The sequence below is a fragment of the Idiotropiscis lumnitzeri genome, chromosome 2 (assembly GCF_059441095.1).
Source record: "Idiotropiscis lumnitzeri isolate Australia: NSW breed Sydney's pygmy pipehorse chromosome 2, RoL_Ilum_1.0, whole genome shotgun sequence".
Classification (NCBI taxonomy): domain Eukaryota; kingdom Metazoa; phylum Chordata; class Actinopteri; order Syngnathiformes; family Syngnathidae; genus Idiotropiscis; species Idiotropiscis lumnitzeri.
The window spans coordinates 19,598,721-19,623,793 of record NC_142392.1 but is presented as its reverse complement, the minus strand read 5'-3'; the positions used below and the strand labels follow the sequence as shown (position 1 = coordinate 19,623,793).

The 25,073-nt window shown below is 45.4% G+C and overlaps 1 protein-coding gene across 1 annotated transcript in view; it reads left to right on the top strand.

Annotated features, from left to right (window-relative positions):
* Window positions 1–25,073, top strand: part of LOC148341902 (uncharacterized) — a 55,084-nt gene that overhangs the window by 6,249 nt on the left and 23,762 nt on the right. The window contains exon 2 of the mRNA XM_088287984.1: window positions 20,339–20,542. The gene's annotated coding sequence lies outside the window, so the exon portion shown is untranslated. The remainder of the gene's footprint in view (window positions 1–20,338; window positions 20,543–25,073) is intronic.

The window sequence follows — 25,073 nt, the reverse complement described above, 5'->3', positions numbered from 1 at the left end:
ACTGAGGTCATGAGTTTTCCCTCAGGGAGGACCGGCTGGCCCCTGGGACCCACCCAGAGACCATCCGATCGCCTGACCGCCTTAGATGCGATCCACATTGATTTTTGTTCCGGCGACGACTTACCTTGTGCATCCATAATATCCTCCAGTGCCACTTCGGGTGCCACTGGAAGATCCGGGGGTTCCCCATCCCAGACCACAGCTGGGGTTGTTAACATCATCCCGCCCTGAGGCGTGTATCCAGCCACCTCTTTCGCGAGAGCATCCGCCCTCTCATTACCTTTCGCCACCATGGTGTTGGCCTTTGAGTGTCCCGGGACCTTTACAATCGCCAATTCGTGTGGACCCTTAATTGCTTCATACAATCGCTCCATCAAAGTTCTATGAGCAATTTCTTTGCCTTTCGCTGTTAGCCAGCCATTGTGCAACCACCCCTTTAGGTCAATCAGGGCAGCTGACGCTGCATATGCCGAATCAGTATATACAGTTAATTGCTGTCCTGGACACTGTTCCAAGGCCAACACCAGCGCCAACACCTCTGCCGCCTGGGCGGAGGGTTTTATTGTCAACTTCTGAGCTGTCACTGGGAGGAAGAAAGAACCTTTCCACTCCACCACTGCCGCGGCCGCGTGGAGTGTCCCATCCTTGGCACGCCAACAACACCCATCGGTGAACATAACCCGTCCACCTTCCAATGGTTCCGCATACAAGTCCTCACGGACCTTCTGATCTTTCTGTACTTTCAGAGCGCACTCATGTGCCCCTTCCAGGAGGTGATTAGCCATGTTCACACCATCATGCACATAAGTAACGTTTGGTGCCGTCAATGTTTTCATCATCCGTGTTTGTCGCAGGGGTGTCAATGTAAATGTCACCGATGCTACAAAAGCTGACACCCCATGATCTGTCAACACCTGGACGGGATACCCCATGACCACATGAGCTGTTTTCTGTAGGACCTTTGCCAGGCCTGCCGCGTACCGAACACAGTCTGCTTGTTTCTGTTCAATTCCGTCTAATGGCACACTACAATACAATAAAACTGCCCTGTCTGTTCCATGTCTTTGGTACAATGCCGCATTCACCGTTTTCTCACTGCTCGCAACGTCTAAATAAAACACCTTAGTGTAATCTGGAGTAGCCAAAGCTGCTGCTGATGCTAATTCCTGACTTAATTGCACAAACAATGCATCATCCTCAGGGGTCCACTGCAATGTGGCCTTCAAATTTCGGACCCCTTGTTGTTTGACCAGGGCCCGCAAGCCTGCTGTTTTATCCACATAACATGGGATGTATGCTCGGCTGTAGCCACACAATCCCAAGAAAGACAACATGTCCTGCACTGTGTGTGGACGTGGGTGTCGCAGGATGGAGCTGCGGTGATTTGGGGACATAGCCAAGCCGGCTGGGGTGATGACACGCCCCAGAAAAATCACAGACTTACGACAGCACTGTAACTTTTTCCTTGACACTTTGAAGCCCAGGTCAGCAAGCTTCAACAGCACTGCTCGTGTGGCTTCCACACACTGGTCGGATGTTTCGGCCGCAATGAGGAGATCGTCCACATACTGCAGGAGCACTGAGCCTTGGGGTAGCGCACATGAAAATAACAAGTCCTTCAAGACCTGATTAAAAATTCCTGGCGAATTCTTAAAGCCCTGAGGGAGTCTTTTGTACTGCAATTTCACCCCTTTGTAAGAAAATGCAAACACGTGTCGTATTGATTCAGCCAGCGGTAAACAGAAATATGCATTCGCCAAATCAATAACCGTATACCACTGTTTCTGCGGGTCCAGGGAGGACAGGATGCGATGGGGGTCAGGAACTGGCAAAACTGGAGTTATAGTGATGTCATTCACTGGCCGCAAATCGTGGGCCATCCTCCATGTCACCCCATCAGCCTTCTGGACCGGCCTCAGAGGTGTGTTCCAAGAGGACGCCGACGTTTCCAACACCCCCGCATCCCACAATCCTGCCACTGTGTCCTCCATTCCTTTGTCTGCTTCCTTCGGCCATCGATATTGAGGACGGCGAACCGGAATGGAGCAGTCAACTTCCAATTGGATTGGCTGAACCGTCCGACAAAAACCAACATCAAATGGACCCTGTGACCACACGGTCTGTGGCATTTGATCCAACATTGCCTGTGCGGACTCATGTTCCGTCTGTTCCCGCCCATGATGGCGGTCCAAGAATACCAATTCAAGGTCTGACTTATCTACCATTTTTGCCATTATCCTGTAACTTTTGGTTGCAGCTGAGTGCCACACATCTTGAATTTCAGTCATCATCCAGTCATGTTGTTGTGTTAATCGTTTCACCATGGGCCCCAATTGGCGGGGCTCATGGCCTGGCGACACAGCTAGTGACACGTGAGGCAAACCTTCCTCACTCATTCGATACCATTGCTCTTGCTCCGGCGACAACTGCACATATGCTGCCACCCCCTCGGGGCCCACAAAGATGCATGGTGCGCGCAATATCCAACCATCCTCCTCAATTTCTTCAAACGCATCTCTATATATGTCATCTGATTCTCTATCATAATATAGAGTGCAGTGCAATGGATCCAGTGTGGGGTGGTACGGTGCCAATGTCTGGATCCACGGTTTCCACAAGAGGTATGTGGAGTAGACACCTCCCCGAAGTGGAGTCTCAGGATTCAATCTAGCCCAGTAGATCCGTGCCGTTTCAGGTACTGTGGGGAGTGGTGCCATCAACCACTGACCCCTAGGTGTCACAGGCTGGAAGCATTCCAGTACCTGTCCGTCAGGAAATGTCACTGTAAGTCCCTTCTCGCCGCACAATATCTGGGCTCTCAATGCTGACAACATGTCTCTGCCCATTAAATTGATGGGTGTGTCCATTGCATGAACATAGGAATGATATAGTCTCTGTCCAGTGTTTGTAATTTCCGTTTTCAGTGGCCGAGTAAAGGGCAGAGTCTGAGGACGTCCCGAGAAGCCGACTAACGTTGTAACTCGCCTCGACAACGCTGTACTTGGCAGTGGCATGTTGATTGATGAATGTGTTGCTCCAGTGTCCACCAACATCTGGACTGGAGTGTCCGCCACTGTCAACTGAAGCATTGGCTCTGCCTGGCCAGTGCTTCCCGAGCTTCCCAGGCCCCCCTATTCGTCTGGGCCGTACCACTGGTCAGCTTGGAAATACTGACCCCTTGGATTCGGCTGTGGCCACGGGCGGGGCTGCTGCGGTCCCCCTTGATGTGGTGGCCCTGCTTGCTGGTTCTGCTGCTCCACCCCTGGTGGTGGGTTGCCATGACAATCACGTGCCCAGTGGTCAAGGGACCCGCAGTTGAAGCAAGTTCCTGGAGCGAACCCATTCCGCCCCCGGCCTGGGGGGGCGCCACGACCACGCCCTCTGTATCTACCACGGAACCCTTGACCTTGGCGCCGTTCAGCCCCCACTGGAGTTTGATACATCTGTTTTTGTTTCACCTTTTCTTGTTTTGCCTCACCATGCAACTTTGCCAACTGTAGTTTAACCAAACTAGTCGCCAGAGCGTCAGATTCCTTTTGATCTTTATTTGCTTTTTCCATGTAGATGCGGCAATGGTGTATCAAATGCCTCTTAAATCTCGGTTCCGGACAAACCAAAATGTCCGGATCAATTCTCAAAATCGCCTGCACCTCATTTGGGAGGCCGTTCAGCATCGCCGTCCTGAACATCATTTCAGCTTCAGGATAGTTGCCTGGGTGTTTACCTGTGGTCTCAATCCACAGCTCCAATGCCTGAGCATAATGTTGCTCGGGAGTCACATCTTTTCCGTAATTAAAAATTGTTGGCGCCACATCCACTGGGGAGGGAAAGGCCGCCCTCAGCTCCCGAAACAACGCCTCAGAAGTCTCAGCCAAGGGGGTTTCTCTCCCCAGCTGGCGGGTGCCAGCTGCCCCCTCAATATTCTGTAATTGAATCAGGGAACACGATCCCAAAATGGCTTGTCTAAAATCTCCCAATGCTACTCCCTGTCCTGACATGGCGGCTAAGAATTTAGTAATCCAGGCTCGTGCCCCTTTATGCAGCGGAGGCAATTTTTCCACCAATGCAGCCACATCCCGAAGCACCAGAGGCTCATAGTGACGGCCAGCGTGAGTCACCACTAGGGGTGCCATTGTTTGAGGCTGCTCCTGCTGTGCCATCATCTTATCTTTACTGCGTGTATTATAGCCTCGCTCAGCCCTGGACATGCTCTCCTCACTATCGCCCAGCCTCTCTCCTTCACTCAACGCTCTGAGCATCTGCCGCTGTTCACGTAACACTACCTCGGCTTCCTCATCACTTTCCACTTCCTCCTCGCGGGGATCAGCGTCACTGGGCATTGCCTGCCCATGTTTCCGTGTCCCCGTCATCACTCCCTCTAACATCTCTCTTTCCTCACTTTGCACCCTGTGTCCTTCCAACAACTTTCGCGACGCCTCCTTCATCAGCGGTTTCGAATTTCTCTCACTCCCGGCACTCGGGGTGCCCCCACCTCCTGCGAGCGCTGCCCCTGACGTCAGCACGGGTGACTCCACATTCCCCTGCTGCTCTCCGCGCACTCTCTTCCTTTCATTATTCACAGCCTGTTCAATCAACTGTATGGTCGCTGGCGTCATCCGTGAATCGTGATCTTCTACATCCAAAACCATCCTGCCGCCCAAAGTGACTACGGGGGCCATTATTTGCGCCATCGGATACGGCGGCGGCTCATACACATACTGTCGCGAGTCAGGCAACTGTGGATAAATGCCTCTCCGACCTTCCGTCTTTTCTTCCACTTTTCCAATCACTTCATCCTTCTTTTTTACTTCATTCACACTCTCTTCCTCTTTTATTGCCCCCAGCGCAGTGGCAATAATTGCCAATTGGTGAATGCCTCGTCTATCTTTGTCCAATTCCTTCACTTCCTTCTCAAGTTTAATACGCTGTCGCCATCCAGCTTGGCTCTGATCCTCCTTCATATCTCGAATATTTGCCAACATTCTGGTTTCCTTTTTCTGTAACTGCCTCGCTAACTTCGACATGTCCCACGTTCCGGGACCACCGCAAAACAAATCATCCTTTTTTAATTTCAGAAACAACTTCTGACTCCATTCTTTCACCTTCTTAATTTTCTTACTTTCCATTCCACTAATCAACTGTGATTCCAGCTGAGCATAATGACCATTAATCTCCGACCAGACTTCCGCCCGCTCGTCTGAAGCGCCAGACACAAGAAAACCCTCACATTTCCTCCCATTTTCCATCTCCAAATCCACTCGTGCGTGTCCCAAGCACTTCATACGCAGAACAAATTTAGGCTTCACATTCACACCGCTTCCACACAGACACGTAAATCCCAGATTTTAAACCGTGTCCTGATACGTAAATCCCAGATTTTATACCGTATCTTACCCACGAATAGTTCCAAACTATTCTAGCAGGTAAATCCCAGATTTTATATCCTACTAACGTCCACACTGTTACACTTTTTTTTTTTTATTTATTTTTTCTTTTTATTATGCCGTTCCGCTCCTCCTTCCTCTTATAATTTAGCGTTGCCAATGTGCAGAATTTGAAAAGGATCTGCTTACCTTATGTCACTGTGGGCCCAAAGAGGAAAGACGGTCGGATGTGCGGCTCCTATCAGGTCGTCACCTGGTGTGGACGTGCGAGACCCAGTCTCATGTGGTCTTTCTCGAAGTTCCAAACTTCTTTTACCTCTCATGCATCACGTCGGGGTCACCATAAATTGTTGGAATTTATCTTTAAATCAATGTTAGAATTTAATTTTAAACCAATGTAAACTCAAATTAATAATCTGACTCCAATTTGTGACTTTACCCAACTCTCACTCATCCAACAATATGCGCGCTCGTTCTGCAATAGAAAGGTATCAGGAAGCCGGCATTTTCACACACGAGTGGATTTATTCCTAACACACAAATCTACAACTTGTCTCGGTCCCTTCTCAATACAGCTCTCTGCGTCTCCGCTGTTCAGCAATAATTTATAGACACAATATGCAAATGACACAGAGACAAAGGCATCCTGGCATGATTCTATTGGCTATGTGTATGCTGCAGTTAACTTTAGCTTGCTTCTCTTGGTCTTTCTTCAAGTGGTGGCCCCTCCTGCTTGTGGCTGAAGGGTCCAGTTTCTTGTGCATCCCTTCCCTCTCGAGGTATCTGTCTGCGCCAGGCACCGACCTAAAACCTCCCAAACCTCACACACAGCATTCCACAGAATAACAGTGACACAAGATGCAGGACATCGAATAAAACTAGCCAGGTTTAAACTCTTCCACTCCTTTAGTACTGATGTTAGATTGTCAATAAAATATCCCTTAACTAAGCTAAATTGAGAAGAAATATAATTTTGAGAACAGTTATAGTGAGGATCTCGAAACTCAGTACTCTGTTGTGCAAATATTGATGAGATGACAAATATTTGGCATGTTATTGTTGGAGTTGAGTCACCGTGGAAATGAGAACTAGTTAGTAAATCAACCTTTAAAAGCCAAACTTCCTCCAATGCGTGTTCGTTTTTTGTGCTCAAGAAGAAAAGGGTCAAATAAAGACTCAACAACTGATTAGAGTTCCGATATTTAGTTTCTTCAATTTCTGGAGTTCAGGAAATAGTACAAAGACAGATATCTGGGCGGCTTTTTCTTCATCTCACGAGAAAACTGCACTCGGGCGAGCACAGTCGAAAAATGTGCGCCATCTTTCAGCCCAGCTTCAGTTTTTATAGGAGTTTTTTATGTCAAGGGTAATGTAGGTTGAATCGGTTGAATCAGTCGTCCTCGCTCCCTCCCACGGCACGGCTCCACGTCCAAGGGAAGGTCCTGCCCAGGTTAGTCATCGTCTGGGTAGTTGATGATGGTCGATTCCTGTCTGGTCCCGTAGACTGGCACGCCAAGGCTGGCCTTCTCCGGCGGGCAGTCTCTCCGTCTCTCTCCTCGCAGGCATTCCTCTGTAATCTTGTCGGTGTGCGCTTGTGTATGTCCAAGTGTCTGTGCGTGTATGAGCATGTGTATGTGCAGGTGTAAGTATATGTCTGTGTGTGTGTATGCTTATGTGCATGTGCTCTGATCTCCAGTTGTTATGTCTTTCGGAATGTGTTTTTCTTTTGATAGCGTCTGTGTGAGTCCTCCAGTGCCCAATTTGGTATGTTTGCATCTTCTACAGCCAATGTAGAGAATGTGATTCATCGTATTTGTCCATGAAGTGCTGTGAATGTGAGGGCAGCTCATGGAAATGCTATGTGGGCAAATCTATTCTCACCAATGACAATTTCACTGAAGTGAAATGAAAGGTGGCATTCTTCATTTATTTATTTATTCATTCATAACTGACAGCCTCGCTCTCCGCCGTTGCCCGGGCGGAAGGTGCTCCTATTCGGCTTAACTACCACGCACGCCGGCCGGTCTCCTTCGGAGCTCAAGCACGGTGTCCGATCGTGTCCGTCGCCACCAATCGTCCGGGGGAACCTGCTCTTCTTTGGCCACTCTCTTCTTCGTCCACTCTCCTCTTCGGCGCACGCCGGCCGTCTAACCGCTTCAGCGCCCCCTTGTGCCGCTCGGCGAAACTACAATGCTCCCGAATATTTTTTAGACCCGCGAAGCACTGAACCCGCGAAAGGTGAACCGCGAAGTAGCGGGGGTTCACTGTACAAGTGTAAGGAAACACTCCGAATGTCTGTCAATGGTACGGAGGGGAAATTAATAAAAATGCTGCAATGATAAAAAATACTGCAATGATAGAAAATACTGCAATGATAAAAGTGCTGTAATGGTAAAAGTACTGCAATGATAAGACTACTGCAATGGTAAACAAAATACAGCATTGGTCAATATTTAAGTACAGCATTGGATAAAGCACAGTAGTAGTTTGTATTGCATCCTCGGACTGCACAATTGCACTAATGCCCGCCCATTTGTAGACCTGACCTAGTGTACTTGTTAAAAAGTCTGACAGCAGCCGGCAGGAAGGAGCGGAAAAATCTCTTCAGTCAATCACTGAAGGAGCTGTGGCGTGCTCCTAGAGTGCCATTGAGTGGGTGGGCTGGGTTGTTCAGCATTGATGCCAGTTTTGCCGTCATCCTCCTGCCCCCCACTGAGTCCACAGAGTCCAGGGAGCAGCCCAGGACAGAGCTGGCCCTCCTCGCTAGTTTGTCCAGTCTCTTTTTGTCCCGGTCCGAGATGCCTCCTGCCCAGGAGACCACTCCATAGAAAAAGACAGATGAAACCACAGAGTCATAGAAATTCCTGAGGTGTGTCCCCTGAACGCCAAAGGACCTCAGCCTCCTGAGTAGGAAGAGTCTGCTCTGACCCTTCCCATAGAGAGCGTGTGTGTTGTCGCTCCAGTCCAGTTTATTGTTCAGATGAACACCCAGGTACTTGTAAGTTGAGACCCTCTCAACGTCTGTTCAGTTTCGCCATCATCCTCCTGCCCCCCACTGAGTCCACAGAGTCCAGGGAGCAGCCCAGGACAGAGCTGGCCCTCCTCACTAGTTTGTCCAGTCTCTTTTTGTCCCGGCCCGAGATGCCTCCTGCCCAGGAGACCACTCCATAGAAAATGACTGATGAAACCACCGAGTCATAGAAGTTCCTGAGGAGTGTTCCCCGAACGCCAAAGGACCTCAGCCTCCTGAGTAGGAAGAGTCTGCTCTGGCCCTTCCTATGGAGAGCGTCTGTGTTGTCGCTCCAGTCCAGTTTATTGTTCAAATGAACACCCAGGTACTTGTAAGTTGAGACCCTCTCAACGTCTGTTCCCTGGATATTCACTGGTGCAGGTGGAGAGTGCCGACGCTTGCGGAAATCCACCACCAGCTCTTTGGATTTCCCAGCGTTGATTTGGAGGCGGTTCTGCTGACACCAGTCCACAAAACCCTGCGTAACCCCTCTGTACTCCCGATCGTCTCCGTCAGTGATGAGGCCGACAATCGCAGAGTCATCAGAGAACTTCTGCAGGTGACAGGTAGAGGAATTGTATTTGTAGTCCGAGGTGGAGAGGGTGAACAGGAAGGGAGCTAGAACAGTTCCCTGCGGCGCTCCTGTGCTGCAGAGGAGCACGTTAGACACACAGTCGTGTGTTCTCACGTACTGTGGCCGGTTTGTGAGGAAGTCATGAATCCATGTGATGGGGTGGTGGGCCACTCCCTGCTGCTCCAGCTTGTCTCCCAATAGGGTGGGCTGGATAGTGTTGAAAGCACTGGAGGAATCAAAGAACATGATCCTCACAGTGCTCCCCACCTTCTCCAGGTGGGAGAGTGAAGTGTGGAGCAGATAGATAATGGCATCATCCACACTGATGCCAGGTTCGTATGCGAACTGGAGTGGGTCCATCGAAGAGCTCACCAGGGGGCGCAGATGGACGAGGACCAGTTTCTCCAGGGTCTTCATCAGATGAGACGTCAGTGCCACTGGTCTGAAGTTGTTGAGCTCCTTCGGATGGGGGGTCCAGGCAGGATGTTTTCCACAGCTGGGGGACTCTCCCAGCTTCAGGCTCAGGCTGAACATGTGCTGGACGATTCCACACAACTGGTCTGCGCAGGATTTGAGGAGCTGGGAACTAATCCCACCTGGACCCGCTGCCTTCCTTGCCTTTATCTTCCTCAGCTGGTTCTTCACCTGAGATGTTGTGAGGAACAAGGCTGAGCAGTAGGAAGTGGTGGTTGTCTGATGTGGCAGGGAACTGAAGCCTGTGGGGGGGAGAGGAGAGAGGAGAGAGAGGGGGAGAGAGGGTCTCATTCGCAGCGGCAGGAGGGCTTGGTGGGGGCTGCAGCAGGGGAGACTAAGCGGGGGCACGCATCTGATCAAACATATTGAAAAATAGGTTCAACTCATTTGCCCAATGAAGGTCCCCCCCCCCTTCTGGGGCTTTGGTTTCTGTGGCCTGAAATGGTCTTCAGGCTCCTCCAGACATCCATGGCATTATTACTCTGCAGCTTTTCCTCCATCCGCATCCCATAGGACTTTTTCCCCTCTCTGATCCTCCTTCTCAGCTGACGTTTCTCTTCAGCTCTTCCTTGTCGCCTGACACAAAAGCCCTGTTTTTCTCCTTCAGGAGAGCTTTAATGTCTGGTGTGATGCATGGTTTGTTGTTGGAGAAACGTCTTACTGTCCTGGTGGGAATGGTGTTCTCCATGCAGAAATTAATATAGTCTGTAATTGTGTCCGTTAGACCATTAGTGTCCTCCCAGCGGGCTTCGCTGAATACTTCCCACACAGTTGTGTTGAAACAGTCCTTTAGGGCCTCCTCTGCTTCTCCAGACCATCTCTGAACTTTGCCTGTCACAGCTGGCGGCCTGCGGACCAGAGGTTTGTACACAGGAAGGAGAGCCACCAAGTTGTGATCATCTGTGCCCAGCGAGGGGAGGGACAGTGATGTGTACGCCTCCTTGGTGTTGGCATAGAAAAGGTCCAAGATTTTATTGTCTCTGGTGTGGCAGGTCACATATTGTGTGAATGAAGGCAGAGAGGAGGAAGGAGAAGCATGATTGAAGTCACCAGTGATAAGGAGCAGGGCATTTGGGTGCTTTGTTTGTAGCCTACTCACAGCTGCAGTCAGCACGTCACAGACTGTCTCGTCACAGACTGTCTCACTCTTAGCAGACGGAGGTTCGTACACCGCCACCGAGATCACATGACTGAACTCTCGTAGGATGTAATACGGACGCACGCTAACAGCTAGAAGTTCAATGTCCCGACTGCAAAGATGCTCCTTAATAGTGAGGTGCCCAGGATTACACCATCTATCATTAATAAACACAGCCAGCCCTCCTCCTTTCTTCTTACCGCTTTCCAGTGTCCTGTCCGCACGTAGAATTTGGAAGCCGTCCAATTCGACGACGGCGTCCGGCGTTAGCTCTGTTAGCCAAGACTTCGTGAACATCAGCAAGCTAGCCTCCCGGAAATTCCACACGTGCCGGGTTAACGCTGTTAGCTTGTCCATTTTATTGGGAACAGATCTAACATTCCCCATAATAACGGACGGGAGGACGGGGTGCTTTCGTCTCCTCCTTGCCTGGTGTTTAGCCCCCGCATCCCCGTCTCTTCCTCCTCAGCTCCCGGGGGACATCGGGTCTCGCTCCGGCAGCTGGTGCGGGGTTAGCACGAAGTGTTAACAGGTGATCTCTTGTGTACACGATCGATCCGTAGCTCAGAGTTATGTCTCCGGATACGGTCGCGCAAAAAACAGCCCCCAGCAGCAATAAAACCACCACAAGTTGGATGTCCATTGCTGTGATGAGGTGAAATAAATAAATAAATAAACAGGGTAAAGGGAAAAACACACGAAGAAGGCTCAACGGTGAGCCAGTGCTGCTGAAACAGGCAGCCACTTGCGCGGTGCTGAAAATCATCATCCTCATTATCATCATTGTCGTCTTCAGGAGCGTGGGACGATGTGTCCTCACTATGTGCTTGTGATGTCCCCCAGTGGTCTTCGTCACCTTCTGTTGTCACGTGATGCTTGGAGGCTCCGCGTGTCTGTTGTCCTCACTCTCACCCTTGTCTTCATCTTCACTCTTTAAAGCCGTGATTCTCAAATCGTGGGTCGCGGTGCGATGCTGAGGCGGGCGCGTGGGACCCTGGGGAACATGCTTTTTTCCCGCCGTAGTCCATCTGAACGATGCATCGTTTTGGGACCGAAAAAGGCGATCTCGGACAAAGCTGTATGTGCCCCTAGTTCACGCGGTACTGATTAAAAAAAAATAAAAAATTGCGTCGCCCTGTCGCTTGTTGTCCCGGAAGTGATTTCTTTCGCCGCTACTTAAATGCCCTGCGCTAAGCTATCTTGTGCCGCAGCAGCACGGACTTTATTTGAACTATATGTAAGTACATGCACAGCAGCAGCAACAAGCTACGTGATGGCAAATAAACGACTCCACTAACAAGTAGCGTGCTAAACGAGGAGGCGAGGAGGTGATAAGCGCGCTAATCGCGAAAATGAATTGTTTCTATGTACGCTCGACGTTTAATAGAAGTCTGACTTGAACTGCGTTTGGGTGGAGAGCCAGCAACTATGAACAGAAATGTTGTATTGCAACCATTAAGTATCTAAACATAAAATAAAAGGAACACGGAAATGTCTGACGTCATCACGACGAAGTGGTTTGATGTCAAACGTAAAGTAACTGTAATGATAGGAGTTATATCATTAGTCACTATTTGGCAGTATTGCCTGATGTGTGTTTAGTTACCAGACGAACAAGTGTGTATGCACAAAGACGAGAATGCAAGTCAGTAAATAAAGAGAAACAAGCTTGCAGCATCACGTTACATGCGTGACTTCTTAAGATAGAAGACAGAACATTACATGGTACCAGGTCGCGGGTCAAGAAAAGGACTGACGCGAGATGGACTCCGAAAGGCCACCAGAAGCGCTGAAAATGACGGGAAATGTGGACGCGAGTTGGCGAGCTTTCAAGCAACAATTCCAGCTCTACCTTGCCGCCGTGGGAGTCGGTAACAGAGCGGACGAATGCCGGACCCGAGGCCATCGAGGTATTCAACACCTTTGTTTATGATGAACCCGAAGATAAAGACAAGTTTGAAACGGTCCTACAAAAATTTGATGAAAACTGTCTTGCTAAGAAAAACGAAACTTATGAGAGATACGTGTTTTGTTCAAGACTCTAACAGCGCGGTGAGTCCTTTGACAATTTCCTCACCGATCTCAAAATTAAAGCTAAGTCTTGTAACTTTGGTGATCTGAAAAACTCAATAATAAGGAAAGCCTTGCCAAGCTAACGAGCTAGCAAAGCAGCACGTGCTAACTTTCCAAGCAGCGCCATTTTATGAAAAAAAACAGAGTCCGTGAAGGCAGTGACAAGGAAAGGTAAACTGCGATTCAAGAAAAAGACCAAAAACAATGAAAATGATCAAGCTCCATTCAGCTGGAAAAAAGTGCGGAGAAATGCACGAGCCAAAACGATGTCCTGCATTTGGGAGAACATGTGCTAAGTGTAAAAAGCAAAATCACTATGCTAAGATGTGCAACACCAAGAAGAAAGTGCACACCGTGCAGGAAGACACAGATGATAGTGATGACCTAAGTGACACATTTTTCATCAAAATCGTGTCATATGACGAAAGCGATGTGCAACAACAAACTAGAGGAGACCCAGAGCAAGCTGTTAATGCAGTAAAAGAAGATAAATGGATTGCACCACTGCTTGTCAATGGGACACTAGTTACTTTTAAAATTGACACAGGAGCAAAAGCAAACATAATTAACGAAAAAGACTTGAAATCACTTGAAGAGAAACCGGAAAGAGTCACAGACAAGGCCGTGAAATTGTAAACCTACAACAATCAGCCAATAAAAACAAAGGGATGTTGTAGGCTAAAAGTGACAGCAAAGGGAAGACAACACAAGTTAACGTTCAAAATTGTGTCAAGTGGACTGGAGTCAATCCTTGGAGACAAGACATCTGAAGATCTTGGATTGATAAAAATAATTTACTAAATCAACAGCAAGGATGTCAATAAGAAGAACAAAGTGTTGCCGAGTGAAGGTAGTAAGAGTATAGTGAACAAATACTTTTCTGTCTTCAAAGGACAAGGTACGCTAACTTACACTTATAAAATACAGCTCAAGGAAGATGCTGAACCTGTAGTACATGCCCCCAGAAGAGTTCCAGCCCCTCTCAAAGAGAGATTAAAAAAGGAACTGAGCAGAATGACACCAATAAGAGTCAGAGAGAAAGTGGAAGAACCCACCGACTGGGTAAATTCCGTCACGTGTGTTAAAAAGAGGAACTTCCCAGAGTTACGTGTTTGCCTCGACCCCAAAGATCTGAATGAGAACATTAAAAACGAACATTATCAGATTCCCAAGCGTGAAGAAATCCAGAGTGACATGGCAGGTGCTAAGTACTTCAAATTAGATGCATCGCATGGATTTTGGCAGCTGAAGCTGGACACCGAAAGCAGCAGGAACACCACCTTCAACACACCATTTGGGCGTTTCTGTTTTCTGAGACTGCCATTTGGCATAAAATCTGCGCCTGAGATCTTTCACAGAGCTATGGAGTCAATCATAGAAGGTCTGGAAGGAACCCGTGTGTTCATTGATGATTTGGTTGTTTGGGGAAACACAGAACAAGAACACAATGAGAGACTCGAGGAACTGCTACAAGAGTTAAAATGAATGGACTTAAACTAAAACGAGAGAAATCTCTAATCTCGTTGCACACTTGAGTACAATGTCAATAAAGGGATGTCTGATTTCTGAAATGTCTGTTTGGAGTTACAGAATTGACATTCTTGGGAGACAAGCTCACAGCAGATGGAGTGGTGCCAGACAGAACCAAAGTGCAAGCAATGCCGGACATGCCAGCTCCAACTGAGAAAAAAGGACTTCTGCGAGCAATGGGGATGATAAACTTCCTGGGCAAGTTCATTCCAAACCTCTCGTCGAGGACAAAGTCCCTTAGAGAGCTGCTGCATCACAACGTAGTCTTTGAGTGGACAACAAAACATGACGAAGAATGGCAAGATCTAAAGAGAACTGTGACAGCTGAGCCAGTCCTTGCCTACTTTGATCCATCAAAACCAACCAAAATTTCCACGGATGCGTCGAAAGATGGGCTAGGTGCCGTACTGCTGCAAAAGGCGAGAGACACATGGCAACCTGTAGCCTATGCATCCAGGTCAATGTCAGAGACTGAAAAACGCTCTGCTCAGATCGAAAAGGAGTCACTGGGTTTAGTGTTTGGATGTGGCAAATTTCACACGTATGTGTATGGACTGCCCACGTTCATAGCAGAGACTGATCATAAGCCACTGATTTCAATTAGGAAGAAAAATCTCAATGACATGACGCCCAGAATTCAACACATGATGACATTGCAGCGCTATGATTTTGAGCTAATATACACGCCTGGAAAATATATTGTGCTTGCTGATGCGTTATCCCGAGCGTCGCACCCTAACAGTGACATCAAGGACTGCGTTACGGCGGAGGAGGCTGAGGCTCACATTAACAAGTGTCACAATGTATGAACAATGGATGGTCAAAAGGGAACTGCCCTCAGTTTTACCCGATGAGAGCGGAGTTGTGCATGGCGGACGGCCTCCTGCTGAGGAAGGACAGGATTGTAGTTCCACAAGCTATGCACAAGGACATGCTTCAGCGTCTTCACAAAGGACACCTGGGAGTGGAGAAATGTAAGAGAAGAGCACGAGAAGCCATCTACTGGCCGGGCATTAACAAAGACAGAGAAGAAATGATTAAAAAATGCCAAGTTTGCCAAAAACATGAACACAAACAAGTCAAAGAGCCAATGCTGGTAGCTGACCTTCCCACAACTCCCTGGCAGAAGGTAGGCACTGATTTGTTTCATTTACATGGCAAAGACTATCTTATTGTTATTGACTCTTACTCTATCCTGAGATTGCCCAACTCACCAGCGCCACTGCAAAGTCCATTATTGTGCACATGAAAGGGTTCTTTGCAAGACACGGAATTCCGAAGTGTGTTGTCAGTGACAACGATCCGCAATTTGACTGTGGAGAATTTCAACAATTTGCAAAGCAATATGGATTCAAGCACGTCACTTCAAGCCCTTTATTCCCACAGGCAAATGGCCAGGCTGAGAAGGGAGTGCAAATCATCAAGAGACTGCTAAGGAAGGCCAAGGATGATGCATCTGATCCTTACCTTGCCCTATTGAGTGACAGAGCTGCACATCTGGAGTGGGGAGCTTCGCCTGCTGACCTACTCATGTGCCGTAAGCTTCGCACCACAAATACCACAAGGACATGACAACAACATTTGGATTGAAAAGAAGAGAATGCTCAAACTCAAACAGAAAATTGCATATGACAGAGCTACAAAACATCTGGAACCTCTTTCTGAGAAAGACACTGTAAGGATCGAGGGACCTCATTGGGACAGAAAAGCGACTGTCCTCAGCGAAGCCGGACCGAGATCTTACATTGTGGAAACAAAGGATGGACAAAGAGTGAGGCGGAACAGGAGGAGTCTTTTGAAGGTTCCCGGGGACTAGTGATGGTTCCAGCGACACTGAGGCGTCGATGCGCGCGCCGAGCTTCCAGGGCAAACCCCGTGTCGGTGCGCGTACCGCTTTAAGAAAGTCACGTGACCACTACCGGAATCGTGTCGACACGGCGGTCGCGCACCAAACTGTGTTTATAAGGAAGCGTATCTGTCAACAGGATGGACGCTCAAAACAAGCATCGAGTTATTGGCGCGTTACTTTGCGTTAAATATCCGCAAGATGGAAGACGTCACTGGTAAACGCAAGTTTTCTGCCTTGTGCGCACTCAGAGGTGCAGCGCTATATGTCAGCAGGACACGTTGCACGTACGGACGACCCGCTCTTATACTGGAAGTCCAGGGAGGCAACGTTCCCTCACCTATTTATAGTAGCCACACAGGCGTTGTGCACACCGGCCTCTTCAGTGCCTTGTGAGAGGATCTTCTCAAAGGCGGGGGAAATTGCCTTAAAAAAAAAAGATATAAATAGACTGAATAACAAAACGCTGGAGAAACTAATTTTTTTGAATACAAATCTTTAATTCCAATGAGTCCATTGTCATTCACAACACTTTTACTTCGGCATTTAGACAGATTTTCACTTAATTTATCAACTGCGTCTCGAATATCAACGATTTTTTTTATGAAAGTATGTATATGTAAAAATAATGTGAATGGAAATGCCTAATCAATGGAATTGGATAAAATTAGTTTGACAGATCAGCGTCTGATGACCCTGTCAAAATTTTCCTGCAAGTCCACCAGGTGTCAGTATTCAGCAACACAGTGTCAATACAGTGTGTCACTGTGTCAAAACGATACAGGATGCCTCATCTACCCATCACTACCGAGGACTGCAAGAAATCTTATGATGCGGCTGAGGCTGCAAAGCAGGTGGATACATCGAAGGAGCACAGACCTCAACCACCAGCAATTTCTGGGATTACTGAACCTCTTCGAAGATCAACAAGAGTTAGACGACAACCGGACAGGCTGATTGAAAATGTTTAATGTTGTGTTATTGTTGCTAAAATGGTTGTAGAGCTGCTTGTTGTCATAATAAAATGGGTAGATATTGATCAGAAGTGAAAATAATTGATAACAAAACAAAATTATTATAATAATAATAAAATTTAAAAAAAATAATTTAAAAAAGTCATAGGCATTGTTTAACATTTGAAAGGGAGATGTAATGATAGCAGTTATATCATTAGTCACTAGTTGGCAGTATTGCCTGACGTGTGTTTGGTTACCAGACGCACTCGTGTGTACACACAGAGACGAGAATGCAAGTCAATAACTAAAGAGACACAAGCTTGCAGCATCACTGGACCTGCGTGACTTCTTAAGATAGAAGACAAAACTTTACAGTAACCATTAAAAAAACGGATAGTCACCATAATTTTTTTTGAAAAAAAAAAACTATCGTAAACATACTAAAGCTGTTGCTTTGTTATTTACAAAGAATTTTTGTTTAAAATCCCCCTGGCTCTTCTTTTTGTCTTTTCTATATTATGTATGAATTAATAACTGTGTTTGGTTGTTAATGTTAATAAAGGTTTTTTTTTTACAAAAAACGTATGAGTAAATATTTATCATCTCATCAATATTTGCACCATAGAGTACTGAGTTTACGATCCTTACGATAATAGTTCTCAAAATTATATTTCTTGTCAATTTAGCTTAGTTAAGAGAAAGCTAAGTTGCCAGGATGGCCGAGTGGTCTAAGGCGCCGCGTTCCGGACCCAGTCTCCCCAGGAGGCCGGGGTTCGAATCTCGAATTTCCCCATTGTGGGACTAATAAAGGGAATATTATTATTATTATTATTATTATTATTATTTTATTGACAATCTAACATCAATCTACAAAGACAGAAAACAAATTGGTGGTGGGGAGGCGCGAATCGTTTACTTCTTGGTAGGGGCGGGCGTGAAATAATTGAGAAGCACTACTAGTATATGCAGACATTATATTCATACAATCTTGCAGCCCGATTTAACCACAGTATTGTTGCAAGTTCGGTAGGAGAAACGTAAACGTCCCACTGTTGTTCCAGCAGCGGCTACTCGTGGCATAGGCGGAAGTGACGTAGGAGCTGACGCGCAAATGTGGCGTTAATTTAGTTTGTTTTTTTTATCAACCGAATTAAAATATTATATAAAATGTATATTAAAATAGAACAGTCAGGGTCAAAAACAAACGCAGAGGCAAAGAAATATATTTGAAAAATTCGTGCTTAAAGCATGACGTCATTAGCAAGCGCGCAGCTTCCGAAGGCCCGTCCACACCGGAACAAAAACACCCACTGCTAAATTCTTCTGATTTAGTGTGGAACTGACTGTAATTTTCTCAAAGGATGTCCAGTGCTACTCTAAAGGACGTCGACATAATTCATTAAGTCTTTGTGTCCCGATAACCTCATCTTTGCGCGTTGATGCTTTTCGGCGTAGTTAGCTTAGCTTGTTAGCTAGCTAGCCGCTAACGAAAAGAGGCACATGACTCATCGCCAAGCAGAGATCGAGTGCGGATTTTTTGGAATTATCATTTGAAAATGTGTGCAAGAACGACGCCCAAGTACAAAGAGGAACTTTGTGGAATATAAGAAGAAGAGAACGAGCAACATCTTCAACTGCTGGGCGAAGGTTGCAACCATCTTCGTGTTGTGCCACTCAAAGCAGGTCTGTACACGTTTTACTCTCATTTGCTTTGTCAAGAACAACATTGCATGCATCACAACAATAAGTTGTTTGGGGAAATGCGTTCAAGGTTATTGTCGTTTTATTTTTAAATATTGCTTGTCGGCTTGCTAAATATTTGTTTATGCCAAATTAAATCAGTGCAGAAAATAAATGCCAAAGAATAACCAATAGTGGGGGGTGAACTCCATGTTTTTTTTCTCAGTTTAAAATTCGAACTGATTATTTAAGATTTTACATTTTCTGGTTTTTATATCTTGTTCAAGCAATGATTTAGGGAAGGAATTCTGCCTGACTCTAAAAAATGTGCACACTGCGGCGAAAACATCAATGGCGGTTGATCAATTTTAGTAGATAAAACGCAAAATATTACGTTTAAAAAAAACCAAGTACGTATTGGTCTTATTTATTTATTAACTTTTTACTGGATTGGTCGGGTGACAGTCAATGGACCTCGGGTGCGTAGTTTCACCTCATCCAAACATTTAAAATACATTGAATGCATCCATCCAAGGTTGCACGGTTCTCATCAGTGAACAAGCGCATGCTGCAAGGAATGCATCTGCATCTTTGGCATACGATGGGCTTAAAAGGGAGAACGTCACAACCCCCTTTTCTACCAACAAGGCCAGGAACATTTAGTTCCTGGTAATAAAGTTCCTGTGGCCCAGGTGGTTTGCATCTCCCCCTCAACTCATAGTTCTTGATAATTTATGCAAATGACAATGATGATGTATCAGTGCGAGGTCTTGTGTTACTTTGTTACTCATTATTGACACCCTATGGCTGTTCAGCATCATTGCAGTTACAAAATAATTCAGTGAACTCTAATAATATTATGGTGTATCTTAGTCTAATTTTAATTCATATTGGATAACTTTTAAATATACATTATTCAAATATGTCAACATGAAAGTCAGAGTGAAAGTGTTGTTGCTTAATTTATGTGTAGGGATTTTGATTCTTCACTCGTAATTTTGTTTAAAAATTTATTTAGAAACAGAAATTTTACAAAAAAAAAAATTAAAAAGGGGAATGTTGGAACGTACTAGCAGGCTAAATGTCATTTTGGGGAAAAAAAACCAAAACAAAAAACAAACATAAATCATGCAATAAATCGCGACTATGATGCCAGGGCCCCTTTAATTCTTTTAGGCATACAGATTAGAATGGAAGCAAAAAGTACCCACGATGAAACTATCTCTAAATGCAAAATGAAAAATTTGTAAACATATTTCACTTGAAGGATTTCTATTCTATTAATGACATTATGTTGCGATGGCCCCCAGTGGTCTGCATCAAGATGTTAGGGTCCCACAACAGGTGTTCCATCAGACGCACACAATAGCCTGTGTGTGCTAACTTCAGATCGCTTCCAGAAACGCCTGTGACTATGTCCGGAATGAAATCGGGCATCAGCCACAACATGCTTCCTTTTTAAATGCTCGTTTTTCACTGTTGTGCTGCAAAAAGGAGGTTTACATCGTAGGACGTAATTTTGTGAAATGCCCCCATGGTCCGGTCCAAGTTGGGGTCGCACGCATTGCTCCGTGTGCGGCAGGAACAAGTCAAGGTAGTACGGTAGAAAATAAGACAGTCGCCGCATGAGCTTTGACATGACCAAACCAAATTTGTCTTTTTGTGTCCTGCAGACGTCAGACAAAATGATCTCCGTTCTGTGAAAGAGGAGCCAGACTTGACTCACATCAAAAAGGAGGAGGAGGAGGAGGAGATCAACAAGTCACCAGTGAACGTTGTCCCAATAAAGACTGAAGATGTAAACAAGGATGAGAGTGAGGACAACAGAGGGGCGGAGCCTACAAGCAGCAGTTCAAGTCATCACGTGACAACAGAAGGTGATGAAGACCACTGGGCGCCATCACAAGCACATAATGAGGACACATTATCAGACGCTCATGACGATGATGATGATACTAATGATGATGATAATGGGCAAGCCAAAGGTGAAAGGGCATGTCACACTGACTCATTCACTTCAAAGCTGTCTTTAAAAGGGCACAGAAAAACACACAGTGGTGAAAAACAGTTTTCTTGCTCGGTTTGTGGCAAAAGCTTCGTGCATAAGTCAACGTTTACAATCCACACAAGAACACACACTGGAGAAAAACCTTTTTCCTGCTCAGTTTGTGGAAAATGCTTCTCTGAAAGGGGAAATTTAACAGAACACACAAGAACACACACTGGAGAAAAACCCTTTTCCTGCTCAGTTTGTGGCAAAAGCTTCTCTGGAAAGTATAATTTAAGAAAACACACAACAATACATAGTGGAGAAAAACCTTTTTCTTGCTCAATTTGTGGTAAAAGCTTTTCTCTAAAGTCACGATTAACAGAACATACAAAAACACACACTGCACGTCTTTCTTGCTTAGTTTGTGGTAAAAGCTTCTCCCAAAAGCCGTATTTAACAAGCCACACAAGAACACACAGTGGAGAAAAACCTTTTTCCTGCTCAGTTTGTGGAAAATGCTTCTCTGAAAAGTCTACTTTAATTAAACACATAACAACACATAGTGGTGGCTAGCCATTCAGTTGCAGCGTTTGTGCTAAAAAATTCGCCACTAAACGGCATGCTGCGAGACACGATTGTGATGGCGAGAATATAGGGCTGGGCGATATGACCTAAAATCAATATCGCGATAAATTGGGCAATTTTACCTTGATAACGATAAATGCACGATAAATTCCCCCTGAGGACCAAAATCAAAATAAATGCAGGAAATGCATATTAACTGATTTTTTTATTGGCCAACTAGTTCACATTACTTTCAATGAAAAATAAAAGTACAAAAATCATTTGTATAAACATTTCAAATAGCTTGCTTTGCATGATTTGATCAATGTCACAAAGAACAGGAGAAAAAGGGTACCTCTCACAAAATCTTTTTCTGCAAATATATTGTGCTGAGATGCTGTAATGCCATTTGCATAGGCCTAGATTTGTGTAAAGGTATCTTGTAAACAATATAAATATTGCCATGTGCAAAGGAGCTAGTCGCCTGTAAACAAAATGCTAAATAAAATGAAAAAAATGTCAATGTAATGCCAATGCCAAATAAACGTGTGTGGTTCATCAGGAAAATGTGCCGTCTCGAGTACTCCGGTGTGCAGTCGCCACTTGTCGTCTATGTAATGCACATTCAGGCTCAAACCGGGATCCATGTTGCGACTCGACCACAAGTCGGATGTGGATGCAAAACGCTTGACATGTCTCCGCTCCCGTCCCGATGTTGTCCATATTGGGAAGTACAGTTTGTGACAAATATTTTCGTACCTCTTGTCGGCTACTTTCATGAGGCGTTTAAATCCTGTCCGCTCCACTGTAACTAGAGGAGCTCTATCTTTAGCTATGTGCTCGGCTATCGCGTCCACCACCGAGACGTTCTCCCGAATGGTGTCGCCTCCGTTATGGGCTGTTGTCACTTGTCGAACCTTGCTTCTCACTTTGAGCTTTTAGCACAAGCTCCAAGTCAACAGCATGGTTGTGTTGTGGGTGGTGAAAAAGAAAAGGTTGGACGCGCTGTTTTGGTGCTTACGATGCACTTTGTAGTTCATGTTTTTTTGCTTAAACATCGTCTTCATGGAACCCAAAACATTTCCTAACGACAGATGTCGAATTTCTTTTCGGGACAAGCGCGACAGGAACAATTTCAACTAACGTTACTTCGTCTTCAGCCGTGTCAGCTGCTTCTAGATTGGAATCGACAGCTACGACCGCGTCGTCAGTTTTGTTTCTTGTTCAGCTGGGTGGAGTCACATGACTACAGCCGCTCAAGCCGTTTTACAGGGGCATGAACAAAGCTGCAGACTAAAAGGACTTCTTTTTTTTTTAAACACCGAATTAACCGACATGGGCAAAATGATTTTATTAAATTTCGATCACGGTAAATTTTCGGTTTATTGCCCAGCCCTACGAGAATAGCAGCGATCCTTGAAGCTTAAAAAAAGACAAAAAAAACCTGAAGGAACTGACTCTTCGTGGTAAGATGTAAATGTGATTTAGAAAATATGATATATTGAATTTTCAAAGCTCTTTTATTGACACAAGGCCAATGTGATCAGTGCATTGTGTCTGAGTGATGATGATTTTTTTTTGTGTTTACATCAAACATTTAAATGAAATTAATTGCCTTTGCCTGGAACAACATTTTTTAACGTTATGCTTTTCAGTTGTCTTTTAAATCGTACCTAATGGTAAAGGTGTGAGAAGAAACTGTGCTTATGAAATCGGTTCCTTCCACAATCATCAATAAAATCACTTGTTCCACTTGCTCAACTGGCCTTCATTACGCCGTGTGAAAAGGTGAAAAACTGAACTAGAAGTTGAACTATAAAAAGAACCAGACAGAGAAACGCAAATCGGCTCAGTTTCTCTCAAAGGTTTTGGTATGTCAGGAGTTGGCAACTTGATGGCGACTGGAGTCAGCGTTTGTCACCACGGAGGAGATGATCTGTATCACGCAGTTCGTTGCTGCTGCTGTCTGAATTGGACCACGGTGGCCACCCGCCAGCGTCCCTGAATTTCACCGGCGGATATTCAGCTATCCCACGTCTGGCCCCAGATTGTTGTGGAATTTTCAGCAGTAAGGGAAGATCAATGAGATAGTCTGGAAAATAAATAGTCTTTTGAGTCAGTCTGCAGAGTGATCTCAGTGGGAGAAGTGCGTGGGAAGATACTGATGCACACAGGAAGATGAAGATTTATTTGACAGGAACTGTGTAATCTTAAAACAAAAAGATACTTTTTCTGCGTTGAGCCTACTTATCAGTCAAGATCGTGTTGTTTTGGCTTCACAAAGAATCCTCGAGTACAAGAAGCGAAAGGCACTTTCTTCAAAAGCAGGTGGCCACAATAAATAACAAAAACCTTACTTGCAAAATAATTTTCCATAATATTAAGATTGAACAAAATAGTGACACAAATATTGAAAAAGTAAATTTAGTCACGATTAAACATTGAATACTAAATTATTACTAAAACAGTTCAATGAATCTTGAAATAAATAATGAATCACCGTAGTTTAATGAATACTGAAACGAATAATGACATTTTTAAGTTAGTTAAGTTATAAACACTGAAATAATTTTTTAAGACTCTAACATTTAGAGAATAAAACAGTGATGTATTTTAATTTAAAATTCGCAACCACGTCGCTGGCGAAAAACCCTGTAAAAAGGCAAATATGTTGACATAAAGTTTCACTTTATCATGTCAACTGTTAATAATAGAGAAATACATTTGGAATACTGTCCAACCAACAACATGGTGTCAGATGTGAAAACAAAACCAGCAACAAAAGTCAAATTCAATACATCTCTCAAGTTCGTATTTGGGAACTAAAATGTTTGTTCATGTGCATCTTAGGTTTTTCTCTATGTTTAGAAGAAGATAACAATGATTTGCATCGCAAATGGTGACATCTGTCGGTGAGTTGGTGACAGTGCTCCACAAAGCCAGCAGCCAATCATATCACAGCGGGGTGTGTCCTGTTCTTCCGCTTTCGTGCCGAACAGGAAATCCTTTCTGTGGGACTTTGAAAAACGACGCCATCTTTCATTCGTCTCGTCGAACAAAGAGAAGCTCACGAGTTATCGCCAAGCAAAGACCAAGTGCGGATTTGTTGAGATTGGCGTTTGAAAATGAGTGCTAGAACGACACCCAAGTACAAAGAGGAACTTTGTGGAATAAAAGAATTGGAAAGTATCTTTTTGGTGAATGAAAGTGTGACAGAAAAAGTGTTTGTACGTCTAAGTGGTTTGAGTGAATGTTTAAGGGACGGGCCTCAGGAAAGAAACCTGATTGAGGGCACCGGCAAGCCCTAACAGCACGAAGGAAGCAATGGGCGGACAGGTCTGATCAAACTGAATCCCTATTGCACTCCCAAGTACTGATTTTCAAATTGTTATTGGAGACAGATTGGACTAATCAAATTCAAGCATCAAGTGAATGATTGATTGACATTATTACACAAAATTTATGCAAAACTGAAATTTTCAGAAGGGAGGTAATTTACCCCTTCTCACTGGCAAGTGCCACTCCTCCAGTTCTCTCCACAGGTTCTAGGTGACATGTGACCTGTGTGACCACAAGGCCGGAGAACGCTTCAAATAGCGTCTCATCACGCCCATCCCGGAGTTTCTCCTCAACAAGGAGGGAGATATAAGATATTCTAAGTTAGGTTCCATGAAAACAGATTAAGATATAGTTGTTGCTTTAGCCTGCTCATGTGCTCCGCAGTTTTAATATTCACATTGGGTGCACGAATAGATAACACACACCTAGTCCAGGATAGAGCAGAATTTTGTTGTATTGTTAAGACTTTTCCATAATATACGGCACCACAGCGGTGATACTTGAGGTTAATTTCA